Raw genomic sequence first — 17,822 nt, 5'->3', positions numbered from 1 at the left:
TCAACTAGTTGTGGAGGGTGCAGCTCCAATTCCAGTTGCCATTTTCAATTTTAGTTGCAGGGGGCACAGCCCACCGTCCCATGTGGGAATTGAACCGGCAACCTTGTTGTTAAGAGCTCACTCTAACCAACTGAGTCATCTGGCTGCCCCTTGTGGCATTTTTAGATGCTCTTCTCACACATCTCCCTTGCCTATTGGCAGTTTTGAAGGTGCTAACCCATATTTGTGATACGGGACACTGGTCCCTTCAGACAGCAGAGTAGACCTTATTCAAATTACTGTGCATGTATGCTAACTTATGTATGAGTTACTAGAAGGACTGATACATGATGCTCATCTTTGTTTTACTTAACACGGAACTCACCCAGTCCAGAGAAGCAGTGAGTACTCAAACACCTTGTAAGCAGATTAACAACCTTCAGAAAACCTAACACTGGAGAGCCTAAGACTTGAAAGGAAAAGCTAGAGAGTTTCTTCGGGAAACTAGGGCATTCAAAATAATCCATGCACATCGGAGAATGTAGAAATCCACACACTGTCTTACAGCAAGGCACATGCTCAGAAAAGGCCAGAGTTGCCCTAAGTTTTCACCTCAGGCTGATCACAAGTCTCAGTGCAAGCCTAGCTAAGTGCTGAAGGTGGCAACTAGCACAGAGCCAATCTGCAAAGGCTGAGAGAAGTTCACTTGTTGGTTTAGCTCCTCATATTCAAGAAAATCTCTGTCAAAACACTAGCTGAAAACAAACTAAGAACAGAGACTTACGTGACCAGTCAATAAGAAATAGATTTTTTTTAAATAGTTTAGAAAACTCACCAAATAGACTAATACAGCCTTAAAGAATTAAAACACACACACACACACACACACACACACACACACACACACAACAAAACAAAACAACAACAAAAAACTGGAAAGAGGTAAATATGACTTCCAAAGTTACCACATTATAATAATTCAGTGCATAGTTTTCAACAAAATATCACAAAGTACACCAACAAAAACAAGACAATATGGCCCATTCACAAAATCCTAATAAATCAATGGGGATTATTCTCAGGAAGCCCAGAAAATACACTTATTAGACAAAGTCTTTAAATCAACTGTGTTATATATGCTCAAATGACTAGAGTAAAATATAGAAACATATCTAAATGAAGCCAGGAGAACAATGTATAAACAATAGAAAATATTATGTAAGAGGAAGGGATTATAAAAAAGAAACAAACAGAAATTCTGAAGTCGAGGAGTACAAAAACTAAAATGAGGAATTTACTAGAGGTGTTCAACATCAGATTTGATCAAGCAGATGACAGAATCAGACAGTTTGAAGAAGGACTCTTGAAACTAACCAGCCTGTGAAGGGAAAAAAAAAAAAAAAAAACTGTGAAAAGAAGTAAGCAGGGCCTAAGAGACTAGTAAGACAACATCAAGCAGACTGACTGTGGATCATGGAAGTCCCAGAAATGGAAGAGAGAGAGAAAAAAAAAGATAAAAAAGAATACTTGAGGGAATGAAGGTAGAGAACTTCCCAAATTTGCTAAAAAATATGAATCTATACTCTAAGAAGTCAACAAAGTGAAAGTGGGATATGCAATCCACATTGAAACACATTATGATCAAACTTCTGAAAGAAAAAGACAAAGAAACAATCTTAAAAACAGTGAGAGAAAAGTATCTCATTACATCCACAGAATCATCAATAATATTAATACCCAATTTCTTACCAGAAATCATAGAAGCCAGAAGGCAGTGGAATGACATATTTGAAGTGTTGAAAGGAGAAGAAGAACAGGGAGGAGGAGGAGGAGGAGGAGGAGGAGGAAGAAGAAGAGGAGAAACTCCCAACAAAGAATTCTGTATCAGGGAAAATTGTTCTTCATAAATGAGGGAGATACAAAGATAGTTTTAAACTAAAAAAAGAAAAAGAAAAAGAAAAAGAAAGAAAGAAAGAAAGAAAGAAAGAAAGAAAGAAAGAAAGAAAGAAAGAAAGAAAGAAAGAAAGAAAGAAAACCAAAAGAATCTGTGACTGCTTAATATGCCATAAAATACATAGATATCTGGTAAATATAACTATATGTACAAATATAAAGTCAAGAAATATAAATTTTTATAATTTGACTTTATTTCCTACATGATAAAAACAATACATGGCTAAATATTTTCATAAATGTGAGTTGTAGAGTGCAATGTAAAAATGTTATTAATGACAATAATCACATTAAAAAAAAAGGGGGAAATCTGTTTATCAGCAGAGCTTTTGCATTTTGGGGTAGTGAAAGTATGGTGTATTATACCATAATGAAGGATACATGTCATTATACATTTTTCCTAACCTATAGCATGTACAACATGAAGAATAGATCATAAAATAATATACTAACTTTGAATGATTATAATGTGTCAATGTAGGCAAATTAATTACAACAAATGTACCACTCTGGTAGGGGATGATGATTATGGGGAAGGCAGGGGTTTTTATGGGAAATCTTTGCAGCTTCCCTTCAATGTTGCTGTCAATCTAAAACTGCTCTAAAAATATAAAATTTTAATTTTTTTAAAAACGTATATGACTAGAATTGGAAAAATATCTGAATCTAGATGAAGAAAAATAAAATCATGCATTTAGATAAAAGTAAGTAAGTAAAAAGGGTTTACTTCAAAAAAAGAAAGAAAGAAAGAAAGAAAGAAAGAAAGAAAGAAAGAAAGAAAGAAAGAAAGAAAGAAAGAAAGAAAGAAAGAAATGCGAAAGATGGCAGCAATGAAGGAAATGAGTGACCAAAGAGACATGGTAAATGTGGGGGTGGGGGTGAAAGAAAAGAAAAATGCCAAAATAAGTCTCTCCTCATAAAGTATTTTAACTTGAATGGCTTAAAATCTCCAATCAAAAGATTGTAATTGGACTAGAGAATGAAAACAACCCAATCCACCTACATACTATCTAACAAGTCTCACTTTAGATCCAAAGATAAATAGAATGAATGTAATAGATGGAAAAACACATTCCATACAAATCAAAAAAGAGCTGGGTAGCTATAATAATATCAGTTAAATAGAGTTTAAGTCAAAAACTGTCCAAAAAAACAGTATATGCTAATAAAAGTGTCAATTTATTAAGAAGAAAAAACAATTATAAACATTTATAAACAAAACAAAAGAGTCACAAAATATATGAAGCAAATATTTACAAAGATAAAGGAAGAAACAACCGGTTCTACATTAATAATTGGAGACTTCAATACACCATTTTCAATAATGGACAGAACAAGCAGACAGAAGATCAATAAGGAAATAGAGGAGTTGACTAACACTATAACTCAACTAGACCTAATAAACGTATACAGAACATTTCATCCAACAACAGTAGACTGTACATCTTTCTCAAGTGCAAATAGAACATTCCACGATAGACCACATTAGGCCAAAGAACAAGTCTCAATATTTTTGTTTGTTTGTTTTAAATTGAGATAATATAAAATATTTTCTTCTACTACAGTGGAATGAAGGTAAAATATATAATGGAAGAAAAACTGGAAAATTCACAAATCTGTGAAAATGAAACCACAAACTCTTAAAACTCGATAAGTCAAAGAAAAATTACAACAGAAATTAGAAAATTCTTAGAGACAAAAACACAACATATCAAACCATATAGTGTAAAGGAGAATCATGCTCTGAGAAATATAATGAAAAACATAATTTAAAAAGTCTCAAATTAATAACCTAACTTTATCTTTGATGGATTAGAAAAAGAGCAAATTAAACCCAAAGCCAGCAATAGGAAGGAAATAGTAAAGATTTGAGCAGAGATAAATCAAACATAGACTAGAGAAACAATAAAAAGATTCAATAAAATCAAATTTGGGTCTTTGAAAAATTTAAGATACATACTTTTAGCTACATTGACAACAATAAAAAGAAAGAAGATATAAAAAACTAAAATCAAAAAACAAAAGTGGGAACATTACTGTTACCATTACAATGGTAAAAAGGTTTATTAGAGAACACTATGAACAATTATATGCCAACACATTAGATAACCCCCAAAACTGTACAAATTATTTGACATACACAAGTTGTCTAAACTGACTGAAGAAGAAATATCTCAATAGAACTATAACAAATAGATAAATTGTTAGTAAACAAAAACCTTCCAACAAAGAAAACCTCAGGACCAGTTGACTTCACTGGTGAATTATTTCAAACATTAAAGGTTAATTATCTCTGATATTTCTCGTACTCTCCTTAAAAAGTGAAGAGGAGGAAATACTTCCTAATGCACTCTGTGAGAAAAGACAACACAAGAAAATTATAAGTCAATAAATATATGCCTTATGAATATACATGCAAAGAACCTCAACAAAATTCAACGAACTGAACCTAGCACTATATTAAACAAATTTTACAATATTACTAGGTTAAATTTATTATAGGAATTCAAGAGTATTCAAAACAATAAAATCAGTATAATTGACCATATTATTAGAACAACAAGAAAGAACCCACATCATCTCAGGTGTTGCACAAAGGACATTCAACAAAATCAATTTTCATGATAAAATCCACTTTCATGACAAAAATGTCCAGAAAACTAGGAATGGAAGGGGACTTCCTCCACATAATAAAGGGTATGAAAAACCCACAGCTATTATCATACTCACAAATGAGACTTTCTGAATTGTTATTAGAATTACTTTCAAACAGGGAAAGTCAGTATAATTGTCGTACATGGTTTGACTGCCGTAACAAAAGTAACATAAACTGTGTGTCTTAACCAATAAAGGAGGCTATAGGGTCAACATTAAGGTTTTGGCAAGTTTGGTTCCTTCTGAGAGCTGTATGAGAACCTTTTTCATGCTTCTCATGTAGTTTATGGCCTTTTTCAGGCAATCTTTGGTGTTCTTTGAAATGCAAAACATCACACCCATCTGTGCCTTTACCTTCACATGACATTCTCTGTGTGTTCATGTCTATGTCCAAATTTCTGCTTTTCATAAGGACACCTGTCATATTGAATTAGGGGCTCACCCTGTACCAGTTTGACCCCATCTTCACCAATTAAATGTGTAATGACCCTATTTCTGAAGGTCACAGTTGGGTACTCAGGTTTAGGACTTCAACCTATAATTCTGAAAAGACACAATTCAATCCCTAAGAATCTGCCCTTTGCCCTTCCAAGTCCATGTCCTTCCCATATTCAAGATACATTTACCCCAGCCAAACAATGTTAAAAGTCTTAATCATTTCAGCATCAACTTTTAAGTCCAAATTCTCATCTAAGTATCATCAACTCACGGACCATACAAAGTAGCATGCAATCTAAGATAGTACAATCACATTCCATATCCTAAAAACTTTAACCATCTGTTGAAACTTCAAAGAAGGAAGGCAGCTAATGTTGGGTTGTCCAATGACACCGCATTAAGAGCTCTTTCTTGCTTTGTTTTCACTGAGATCAATAGACCTGGGTTAGATACTGTTCTTCCTGAGACGAGGCATACCAAATCTTTATTCAGTTCGCTTTGTTATTTACTGTCCTTTTGCTAAATCACAAATTCATGTTAAATTTAGTAAATGAATGTTTTTGTTGTTTGTGATTGAAAAATCTTAAGAGAAACTTGAAGAATATAATAAGGAAAAATATAGACTTTCAGAAAAGTCAAAAACAAGCAGATTTAAAGTTATGTATTTATTGATCAATAAATAAGGGTGAATGAATTATAATCACAAAGAAGGCTCAAGAATAGTGGAAGTTTTCCATGCTTCAGATGTTAACTGAGACTGCAGGCATCTTTCATTATAATTCTCAATAAATTATGTTGTGATCTATGTGTACCATTTTCATACCTGTTTCAGAGTAAGCTAAATCAGAGCTCAAAAATTTGTGATTAATGAGGAATAAACTATTGGCATGTATTTATCAATATGCCATACCAAAGTTAAAATATCTTTATGGACTTCATCAGATGAAATCTGATTTACCTCAAATAAATATAATGTTGGTATATAATACTTAATAAGAACACTGAGGGTGATTTACAATTGAATTATTTCAATAACATTTTTTAAAAAAAGAATAGAGTACGATGAATATATAGATTTAAATAAAAGGATAAATTTCATGGATAGAAACCTATCCCAAAGAAGCACTTTGATGATAATCATAAGATTTATGACGGATGCAATGATGAAGATGATGGCTATGATGATCGTTGTTGAAATTAACTATTTTTACAATTTTCTTGGAGTCTACTAAATCATTTATGTGTTTAATCATAATAAAAGTGCTACAGTATGGGAAACCACCTTTTTGGAGAACTTAAATGCAGACCAGAAAATCATAAAGTCTTGCCAGGACTTAATTCCACAACACAAAGTATCAGTCCTTATTATCCCCCTCTCTAAAATTGTTCTTCATCTTGGAAACTGGGCTTAGTTATATAGACAGTCATGCAAATTAAAAATATTTATGGGTAAATAAACCAGTTTGAATTTTATAGATTTGCTTTAGTTAGATCCTAAAAGTTCAATGTGATGATTTTCACTTAACTCAGAAATGTAACACAGTAGGCAAACTGTTGAATTTTGCATGAGATAAAACATAATTTTGCTCTCCTAAGCCATACCTATGCATATAGTTAAGTTTTTCAGGTAATTACTTCCAGGTGCTTGCCTATAGGAATTCACTGCAATGCAATGAAATCAGAGTAATAAACTCATCAACAAAAATTAACCCATAGGCATGTTACAGAAACGTGTATATTTAAATAGCATGAGTATTATAATTTGTGGATTCTAGATGTTTATGTTCATGATGAAGATAATCTCCTCCTAGGTAATTAGGAAGATCTACATACAACTAGGTATGTTTGGTGTTATCTTAAGCTCATTAGGATATTACATATGCCCGATTTTTAAATGGGTCATTTAAATTTTTATTCTTAACTATACAGAAATGTTTATGATTTTATTGTCCCATGGTTGTAGTTAAGTAAAACACAATTTAGCTTCCTCTTCACTATCTCTTCTCCTTGATTACATTTCTATTAACTGTCAGGACATTTAAAATTCAATATTAAAAATTAATTTTGGTAAAGAGACATAAAACACTTTCTACAATCTTTCTATTTTAGCATTTTCTTTTTTTCACAAACAATTCAATCTTAGGTTTTTGAGTTGCTTTATATAAGAAAGATAAATTTCCATTCATTTCAAATTATTAGCTGTGGTACTTAGTGTTTTTGCATTTGAAAACATTGAAATAAAATTAAAAATATTTATGGGTAAATAAACCAGTAAGACTGTACTAAATTAAATAAAAAATAAATAATAAAACGGAGTGATTACTGCTATGCTAAATATAGACTTCCCCTAAATGTAGTGTGAAATTAGAATACTCATATCAAAGTAATATCCTAAATTTAAGTTGTATGTACATATAAAATGATGTTATTAAACATGAAATTCTGAGGATTTTAAGTCTATAGAAACTTTACACTGACATGTATGTTAAAAGAAAGTAAATCATTTTCAGCCATGTAAACTCTAAGTAAATAATTATAAAAATATATATAAATAAAAATCAAATAAAATTATATAGTTGTGTGTATATACTCATATATCAATTTTTAAAAATTCCTTAGTCAGATATTTTGGAATTATGTTCTATTTTTATTCAAGTTTTTTGAAAGTTCTTATAAAATAGCATTATTGAGGCACACTCAGGTAGGTAGGCCACTGCAGTGGAGGTATTTTTCTTTATTTCCCCTAGCTCTTCCTTTCTCCATTTAACAGGCAGCAAAGAGCATTAAAAAGTATGAGGAGTGATTAGTGGAATGCAATCCCTCTGGAAAACTTGGGAAGAATGACAATGACATGCTATAAACACAAATGATTCTCCAATTCTCTCCCCTAGGGAAAAAAAAGAAAAAAGAAGAAGCTTGTAAATGTGTATAAAGTACCTCAGAAAAAAAATATAGAATTTTCTAAATTTCAAGCAAGTGAGAGGCTAGATGAAGTTAGGCGTTGAATTACAGTAGAGTTGAGAAGAATATTTTGATTCCACCTGTGCCTGTGAGAAGTACATGACACATCAGAGCCCACCCTGAGTGCACATGGCGGTTTTCATTGTACATCCAATGGCTATTGTTCTAGGAAAAAAGATTAAGGCTACCATAGAGAAGACACTATTTTGTGTTTCATGAGTATCAGTTACTATTGATGCAAACAAAAGCAATGCATCACTAATTTGAATGTCATCCTTGTACAGGGGCCATGCTAATCTCCTCTGTATCATTCCAGTTTTGTTCTGTTATTTATAAAATGCTTTGAAAAATTATGAATTAAATTGAAAAGCTAAGCATATACTGAGAAACTTTCAATAATGACAAGTTAGACTTGAAAAAGCAAACAAATAGAATTTCTAGAAATGTACCATATAACCATTAAAAAAAATCAATAGATTGGTGAAAAAAGATGAAGACGGAACTGATGATCTGGAAGAAATATATGAAAAATTCATTCATAAAGCAGCCAAAAAAGCTGAGAAAATATAAAAGCACAAAAGAGAAGTTAAAAATAAAGAAGAAAGAATCAGAAGTGTTATCATGCTTCTGATTGGAGACCCAGAGGGGGAAAAAAAGAGTGAGAGAAATGGAGACAAAAAAAAACAACTTAAGAAATATGATTATGGATTTCCAGAACTAAATCATAATAATAATAATAATAATAATAATAATAATAATAATAATAATAATAAATGACTCTACAGATAAAAATAATCCCAACATATCACAGGCAGAATAAAAATAAATAAATACTGATCATTAATTCCTGTTTTCTGAGACTTCTGAAGCTAAAGACCATTTAAGACAAATATTATTATTTTTTTTAATCAGTCAGAGGTATAGGCACAATAATTAAAAAAAATATTGTTGCAATAACAGAATGTGTGGCAACAACAACAAAAATGAAAGCCAAAATATCGTGGAATAACATTTATAAAGTGAGGACATAGGAACAATATTTAACTTATAATTGTGTATCCAGTAAAATCATGTTTCAAAAATAAATGCAATTCATTGTGGATAAAGTTTTAGTTTCGTAAGATGAGTAAAATATAGAATTCTGCTGTATATCATTGCTCTTATAGTTAATATTATGTTGTACACTGAAAATTTGTTGAAGATAAAGCTCATATTAAGTGTTCTTAACACAATAAAAAAATAAATGCAATATAAAAACAATTACTATGTATAAAATTTATCATTGAAAAGTCTGCTTTAAATGAACTGTCAAAGGACATAAATCAAGTGATCTAAAATTCAAGGAGATATTTAAAATACTTTTGTTTGGTTGTTTTAAATTTTGGGTTTTAAATTGCATTAGTAGGATCTAACTGTTGAGGGTAAAAAAAAAAGGTCAACATCAAAAGATTCAACGTGTGTGTATGTGTTTTGTGTGTGTGTGTGTGTGTGTGTGTATGTGTGTGTGTGTGTGTGTGTGTGTGTGTGTGTGTGTTTGTGAAGGAAAAATTAGAGCTGAGTCACCTTAGTAAGTTAAGTATCTATGGTAGGATAGTGTGACTTCCTCTTCCAGTAATAGTTGAGTAGTATCCTACTGGACTGCCTCTTCCATAAATATCATCTGTAACTTCTAAACTTAACAGAAAAAGCAATTATCTGAAGATAGTGGAGACTGAAGAGGAACAGTTATATTCTGGTAGGAATTTCACTTACAGAGCAGGGAGGGGATACATAAAAGGTAAGTGTCCCTTTGCATTGCTTTTAAGATAGGAGAAGGTAGTCACTGCAGAGTTATGAGATGGAGAAACTGCAAACTTTCTCTTTGTGTGAATCAAGAAATAAAACTATAAAATACCCAAATCAAAATTTCTGAAATTAGAAAAGGAACTGAAAACATGTATTATATAGACCTACAATAGAATTGTGAAGGAAGATAGCTAGTGAAATTGAAGATAGTTCAATAAATACTATTCAATCTGAGAAACAGAGCAAAACATTCAAAATATGAACAGAATCAAAGAAGTGTTAGATATTATTTAAAAAATCTAAAAATGTTATTGAAGTTTTAGGAGAAGGGATAGAAAAGTATGAAGAAGGTAATTGTTTATTAAAAATTACAAAATCAACAAATTTGACAAATGGTATAAATTTATATATGTAGATGTTCAATAAACACCCAGAAAGCTAAACATATTTTCAAAAGTTGTGCCAACTTAAAATTAGCTTCAAGCTCTTGAAAGTCAAAATTAAACCATCATTTTTAAAAGCAGCAACAGAAAAGTAGTTTTGACTATTGTAAGTACATATTTCCTATTACACACTGATTAACAAAGTTGAAGTATCAACAGTATCTAATTTTGTTTTGTTATGAAAAAGAAGTCAGGTTAGATTAATAGTCCAATGGAATAAAACAGAGAGTCAGGTAATAGAAAAACGTAATGGAAAACTGATTTAATACAAGGTGCAAATGCATTTCAGTAGAGATTAGATAATTTTTTAAATGGTGTTGGGACAATTAGATAGCCATACACACAATAAAAGGAATTTCAATCCATACATTACATCTATACAGATAATGAGTCAGATTTGATCATTTATCCAAACGTAAATTTTAAAACTATAAAATTTCTTGAACAGAACATAAAAGAGAACTTTTGTGATTTTGACTAGGCAAAACTTTCTTAGATATGACACCAAAAATGTGATTTGTAAGAGACCAAATTGATAAATTGGATTTCATAAAAATAAATAAAACTTTCTGATCTACAAAAGACACTCTTAAGACAATGAAAAGCAAGCCACAAGCTTGTAGAATATATTTGTAAATTATATGTCCGATAAAGGACATGTACTTAAAATATATAGTCTTCTTACTACTCAGTAAAAAAAAACAAAAACAAAAACAAATCACCCAACAGAAATATTGAACAAAGACTTGAATAGACATTTTCTATAGAAGATATATGGGTGCAAATATTTACAAGAAAATATGCTCAATATAATTAATAATTAGAAAATGCAGATTAACCCACAATGAGATAATACTTCTTACCTATTAGAATATCTAAAATTTAAAATGACTGTACTGGTGGCAAGGATTGGGAAGAATTGTAACCTTCATACAGGACTAGTGAGAATGTAATATACAGATAATGTAGACATATATGCATACTTAGATATTTGTTTACACAGACTGGTATATTATGAAGTAATACAAATGAATGTATTATAGATACATGCATTCATCTATATGCGTTGTAGTAATAAATTCTGACAGAACAATGCAATTTATTTGTAATAATTTAACAATTTAATAATTAAACATTTTTTAATGTTTAACAATAATCATTGTCATCCTCGTCATCATCACCATCATAACATGGTAAGGCATTGTATGGCCAGTAGAGCAAATTTCAAGCTTGAATTGTTAATTAAACTTACTAGACACAATATGCAAGCCCTGCACAAACTTTATTTACCTTTAGAAAGTAGTATAGCATCATTCACAGCAGCAGGATCTCAGAAGCTTTCATCACTTCGATGTAACTTCTGACGTTCCCAAATATCATATCAGGTGATTTTTTTTTCTTTTTTCAGGATGATGAAAACATAAGTCACAAGCATAAAGAATCTGAAAAGGCTAGATTGCTTCAGCTAACCTTGCAAGTCACTAGCACTGGAGGGGTGTAGGCTGTGCTCCCATTCTTTAGCACATCTGAGGTCCACAATTGTATGATAAATAATCCCAATTACAGCATTCTGAGAGGCATTGCAGTACTAATTAATTAGTACATAGCAATCCCAGCTAAACCCTCCCAATGGATACATACCTTTGGGTGATTCCCTAAGAAATTTGGTTAAGATTTAACTTTCTTCAAACATCCCTGAAGCATCAAGGGAAACAATCAGATCAGAGTTGTTAACTATTTAAACAACAAACAAGCACCAAAAAAGAAACATAACTTTAGAAGTAATAGAAATAAAACATCTAATTGAGAATTGTGGTTACTTCTGAAGGGAAGGCAAGAGGATGAATCAAAGAGGACATAAAAATAGAAATCAAGAGTTTTGGTAACGTTCTAGTTCTTGTATGGCTGGTTAGTTCATGAGTGTAAGTTATATTATAAAAATAAATGCAAAATTAATGAATGAAAACTTGTAAGTATATATAAAATATAAAAATGAGGGAGAGTCAGACACAAATTAATATTCAAGATTAATGAAATTTTGCATGCCTGAAATTTTTAATAAATGAGAGCACTTTGTCTTTCTTTATGAAATATTTTGGAAAAAGACTAGAGACAATGTCCAAGCTAAATATTGCTTTGCAGAAATAGATCTACATATACTGAGGGATGCCAAAAAATGTATACACTTTGCTCAAGCAATAGTTCCCCGTAATCAGAAGTGTCTGGACACTGATGGTAACCACTTTGAGCTCCTCTTCTAATTGCGGAAGTCAGACATGACTTGTATTCATCTTTTGTTATCGATATATATTGAATATTACAAGTTTAATAGTTTTTTTCTTTCTTAAAATGTGTATATATTTTTTGCACACCCTTTGTATACAGAGTATATTTTGTCTCATCAGCAACATTTCAGCTACTGGAAAGATTTTTTCCCCCTTGTTTTCTTTTGTTTTTGTTTTTTTCTCCCTAATTACTCAGTTAGCTGGATTTTTTAATAGACAGGAAGTCTAATAATAGAAAATGTAAGCAATTTTATTTTTTTCATCTAACTTTAAAATAATTGACTATTATATACTACTAATAGTATTTAATGAGTGATTTCTTTATTCTAGGCAGTATACATGGGTTATGCTTTCATTTTCATTATATGTGAAATGGAAATTTATATCTTCAATTTCACATGAAAAAATTGAAGTTAAATTAGGTAACGCAATAAATCAAATTATTTGATTTGATTTATCAAGCTTGAAGTTGTCAGGAATTTATCTCATTCAATTTTACTGATAAATTCATATTATCATGGCAAATTGAACCTAACTCAACTAATTCTGGTCAAGCTCTAATATCTTACCTTGGTGGTGGAGACATAAATAAGAAATTTATCTATGATCTCTTATTCTGCTTGTGCCTGAACCTGTATGTACAACTTCCATACAGATTGTTGTTGAAAACACTGAACTTTATAACATAGCAGGGGGCTGAGACAACCTAGCTCATGAGGGCAGCTCTGGCCATATGGACCTTTCATGTCTCACGTTTAGGAGCCATGTCCTCCAGGGCCCGATAGGATGCCAAGAGCTGAATTTAGAAAGATAGATATTTCTCTGTCATACACAGCATAGCTTTTTTCTAGACCTCTAGGGTTCTACCGTGTGATTCTTATTGGGCTTGTCAAAAATTCTGTGCAGCATGTTTTTCCACCTTAGATATCTCCAGTAATATACAGTCTACTGGGTTCCATTGGCAGGTCTACACCTGCAGTGCTTGCTTGAACTGTGGGCTCCATTCAACCCTCATAGTCTTTTCTCTCCTTCAGTAAGTGAGACTGAGCTTATTATTGTTATGAATTTGTCAAATTAACATTCATTAAGTGAGCATGGGGTGCTGGGTGATGAGCAATGGTTCAACAACAAGTCACAAAAGGAATTGAAACAGAGACATTTATTACTCACAGTCCTGGAGGAAGTAACCCATCTGCCTTGAGGGACAACAGGGGAGGTCAAGGCAGGGTTCGGACAGAGAGAAAGGCAAGACCTCGAGTCCGTGACTTTATTAGAGTCCATGCGTGGAGTGATTTAGGTGTCTGGCTGAGACCAGATTGGTCAATTCAAACCAAATCAGTAGAATTTTGATAAGCCACACTGGGGCCTAATCTAAGGGGAGCACCAGGGAAAGCAAGGGAGACTCTTCATTAAAAGGCTTGTTAGAGAAGTCCTATCCGGAACTCACATTTGCTTATCACTCTGCAAGCTGTTCTCTGGGACACTGAGCTTGCAAGAAAAGGATACTGTCAGTTTAAGGTCCACACAAAATGGATACCGAGGCAGCAATCCCACGAAGAAGCTTACCCATACACTTCACAATGAAAAAATACGGACATGCTGCTTCTAAAACCAAAAGAGGCCTACGAAACATAGTGCTTCCTTTTTAATAATGGCAATTTTAAGAGACAATAATTTGCTCTTTGCTTTGGACTGTCAAGCATGCTTCAGACCACTGGTTCCCTAAAAATGTCCCTAATGCCATGGTCCTTAAAACACTTTGGAGATTATTTATCTTATTAAAGTCTTCAAAATACTTGCCAATCCTTACTCATTCAGTATGATTAACATGATGCCGTCATGACAGTTGGCCAACACTTTGTCTCTGAATTGTCCAGACTGTCCACTTTCCTTAGAGCCATTTTATGACAGAGGGAGTGAAAATTAAAACCTAGTGCATAATCCAGAATGTGTACTGCTGTCCGTTTCACATAAATGAAAATAATAGAATTTTTCATAATAAGGCTAAAAATAATGTGCTTGGATTGACTTTACTCTCTCTAGTAAGACATCACACATGTCACACACAGTCTTAATGGGGGCTACTAATTTACCATAGTCTGGATCATTTTCATGATCCAGAAACCATTAAGTTTTTGTAAAGATCAGTCTAGTGAATTGTGTGGGATAAGCTGGGGACTGCCACCCCGGCATTCTTTAGGTTTTTAAATTCTCTGCCATTAAATAACCTCTGCTATTCTCCCTGCATGTGATTTTTTTTTTTTTTTTGATGCATTATCTTGAATAGGGACGAGGGTGAGAAAAAGTGTTTTGAACCTTCTATATGGACTTCTCTGTGCATTGTTTTCTTATCTAACAAGATTAGGAACAAAGATGGACATTCTGCCAACTACTAAGTATATATATTCTCATTGTAAATTCTGGGGAAAGGAAATGTCCAAGGGGTGGATCTGTGTTTTACAAACTGAACCTTGACTAGGAAGCCGTGTGCTCCCAGAATGAACAAGGTGAAACTTTAAGTCCCTGAGAATCAATATCAATTTTAGCTATGTGTCAAATGATTCTAAACTGTCTATGTATTCTCCTATCCCGAATGTATGTCTATTGAAATAAATGTGTATAGTGCCCTTTGAGGAAACATAAACTTGCTGTTGTACTGTAAGGGTCTTTCTCCATGGAGAATGGTCCTCTCAGAAGAAGACTGCCAAGTGAAAATTATCTCAAGTTCTAAAACTAGGCAAGGAATTATGAACAATTGAATGGGAGCAGTTGCCCTTAGCCTTCTGATATTCTGTCCTTGACTAGCTAAATAAATTAAGTGATGGATTTATTGACTGTCATCAATGTTGGTCCTAAAAATTATGTGGTATGTTAATTATCTATAAAGCTCTCAGAGTGAGGCCCCTTTGGCTATCACTCTGACGTTGGCAATTTAGTGCTGTAATTGTACTTACATTGCTTCTGATGTTTAGATGCTCCTGCTTGATTTTTATTATATCAGGATCTTATTATCTCCATTGGTATGGGAAGCCCATTCCTGTAAAAGGACTTTCTACTGTCAGCCCTGGCCGTCACTGATTTTCCTTTAGTGAAGCTGACACACCTATTATAATCATTTCTCCTATCACATTGATAAGTGGGGTGATTTTCAGGTCTTCCCATAGTGTTTAGTCGGATATTAGGTGTTATGGTTTGAATTATGTCCCTTCAAAATGCATATGTTGAAATGCACCACATGTAACTCAGAATATAATATATTTTAAAAATAGAGTTATCACTCATGTAATTAGTTAAGATTTGGTTATAGTGGAAAAGGGTGGTCCTCTCATCCAATAAAACTGCAACCTTTATAAAAAGACAAATTTGGAGTTAGGCACACACGGAGAGAATGTCATGTGAAGATAAAGGCAGAAATTGGGGTCATGCTTCTACAAACTAAGAAATGCCCCAAGTTTTAGTGGACTACCAGAAGCTAGGTGAGAGGCATGGGATAGTAATTCTCTCATAGCCTTCAGGAGAAACCTACCTTACTAACACCCTAATCTTGAATTGTTAACATCCAGACCTGTGAGAAAAATCAATGTTCGTTGTTTAAGCCACCCAGTTTGTGGTTCTTATGGCATTCATAAAAAATTAATATAGGGTGGTAAATGAGGGTAAACGGGATCAAATATGTGGTGATAGAAGAAGAACTGACTCTGGGTGGTGAACACACAATGTGATATATAGATGATTACAGAATTATACACTTGCAACCTATGTAACTTTAATAACCATTGTTGTTGCGACCTGCACAACACAAGCAGTGGGAAAAGGCAAGGGAGGTGGCGAGGGCTAAGTTTTGTTAAGAGAAATAAAGACAAAGACACAAAATGCAAGGAAACCACAGAGGACCAAGGGACTCACAGCCTCAAGAGACTGGAGCCCCAAATCGGGTCGTTGTGGGTATTTATTAGCTTTTTACAATAGGCATCACATGATTCTGGGCAGGGCCTGCAAAACTCTTACACCACTAATACAATTAGCATATGGCCAATACCCAATCATACTGTCCCAAAGCAACCTGTGCATACTGTCCCCATGTGACCAAGGTGCGGTATGTACAACCCCCGGGGGAGTAGGTCTCTCAAGGTAATTTTCCCATGAGCTAAGCAGGGAGCAAGCTGGTTTCGCTCAATTAACGTTCCTAGAACAATAGGGTGCTGGACAATTGAAGCATGCGTCAGCAGCTTCCCAGAGAACATTGGAGGAGGGGTATTCCTCTTATTCTTAAGGCAAACTCATGGGGGTCCCCGGGGTCCCGTCTGGCTTACGTCGTCCCTCCCTTGAGGAAACTTACTCGTCTTTGACTGCAGACCCAGCATGCTGGGACCAAGGGAAGAGACTTATAAACTCACCCCTAGGGGGGACAACCCCGCAACCCTCTTTCCTAAGGAAAGGATGGAAGGGGCAGACGGTTAGGATGCTGTGTGACAACACATTGTCACCCCAATAAACTTTAATAAAAATAAAAAAAGAAAACTAATGCAGTACATTTTCTCTATAACATTTCCCATCTGACACGCTCATTATTTTTTGATCCCTTCCTCAACTGACTTAATGGAAGTTCTGACCTTTTTATTTCACTTATTCTGGGCCACTCCTTTACCCAACTTTCTAAAAGCCATCCTAACAACATGAGAGCACTCTCCTCTGGCTTCCTTGTCAGGGCTACACTTTGTGCACATGTCAATTAATCATTTTATGTTATCGCTCCCTTTATATACTACTTTCAGGATATGGAATCTTATATATTTTTTTCCAGCTCTTGCTGGTTCATGGTGGTTAGATCTTTTAATTCCTTTGGTAAACAGTTCCTTTCCTTCCATTGCAGGCCCAGCCTATGTCTGATCAGATTATATTTTAAATTTACTCTACTGATTGTTCTGATCACCAGGAAAGAAGTTGGGGTAGATTCTGAGTCCAGAGATTGGAAGGGGGGCATGTTTAGTTTTATAAGGCAAAAACATTTTAATTATTTTGAATCAATGAGGGAATAGAGTGAACGGGTTACTGAATGGGTTACTGAAGCTACAAGCTCTTCAGGGGATCAGAGGATTCATGATTTTTTAGAGCTTTGACTGGAATATCCAATCCTAAATCTCACTGTTCCAAGTCTCCTCAATTAGGGTGGTACATTTTCTAGAGTTGAAAATTTAGCTTTTTATGGAGATTGTCTTTAATAAAATTAAAATCTGGTCCTGATCCTCAGCATAAGCAGCCTTCTACCTGTTGGAGATGAGTGATTCTTTACACGCTACCAAGGAAATCCTGTGGTTTTGAT

At 33.5% G+C, this 17,822-nt stretch overlaps 1 non-coding gene across 1 annotated transcript; it reads right to left on the bottom strand.

The window, feature by feature from the left end:
- Positions 1 to 8,225: 8,225 nt before the first annotated feature.
- On the bottom strand, positions 8,226 to 8,336 carry LOC117014864 (U6 spliceosomal RNA). Its single transcript, XR_004421629.1, has one exon. It is a non-coding gene; the product is annotated as a U6 spliceosomal RNA (small nuclear RNA).
- Between the last annotated feature and the right edge of the window lie 9,486 nt (positions 8,337 to 17,822).

This window comes from Rhinolophus ferrumequinum, chromosome 2, assembly GCF_004115265.2.
Source record: "Rhinolophus ferrumequinum isolate MPI-CBG mRhiFer1 chromosome 2, mRhiFer1_v1.p, whole genome shotgun sequence".
NCBI lineage: Eukaryota > Metazoa > Chordata > Mammalia > Chiroptera > Rhinolophidae > Rhinolophus > Rhinolophus ferrumequinum.
This window is presented reverse-complemented; position numbering and strand designations above follow the sequence as displayed.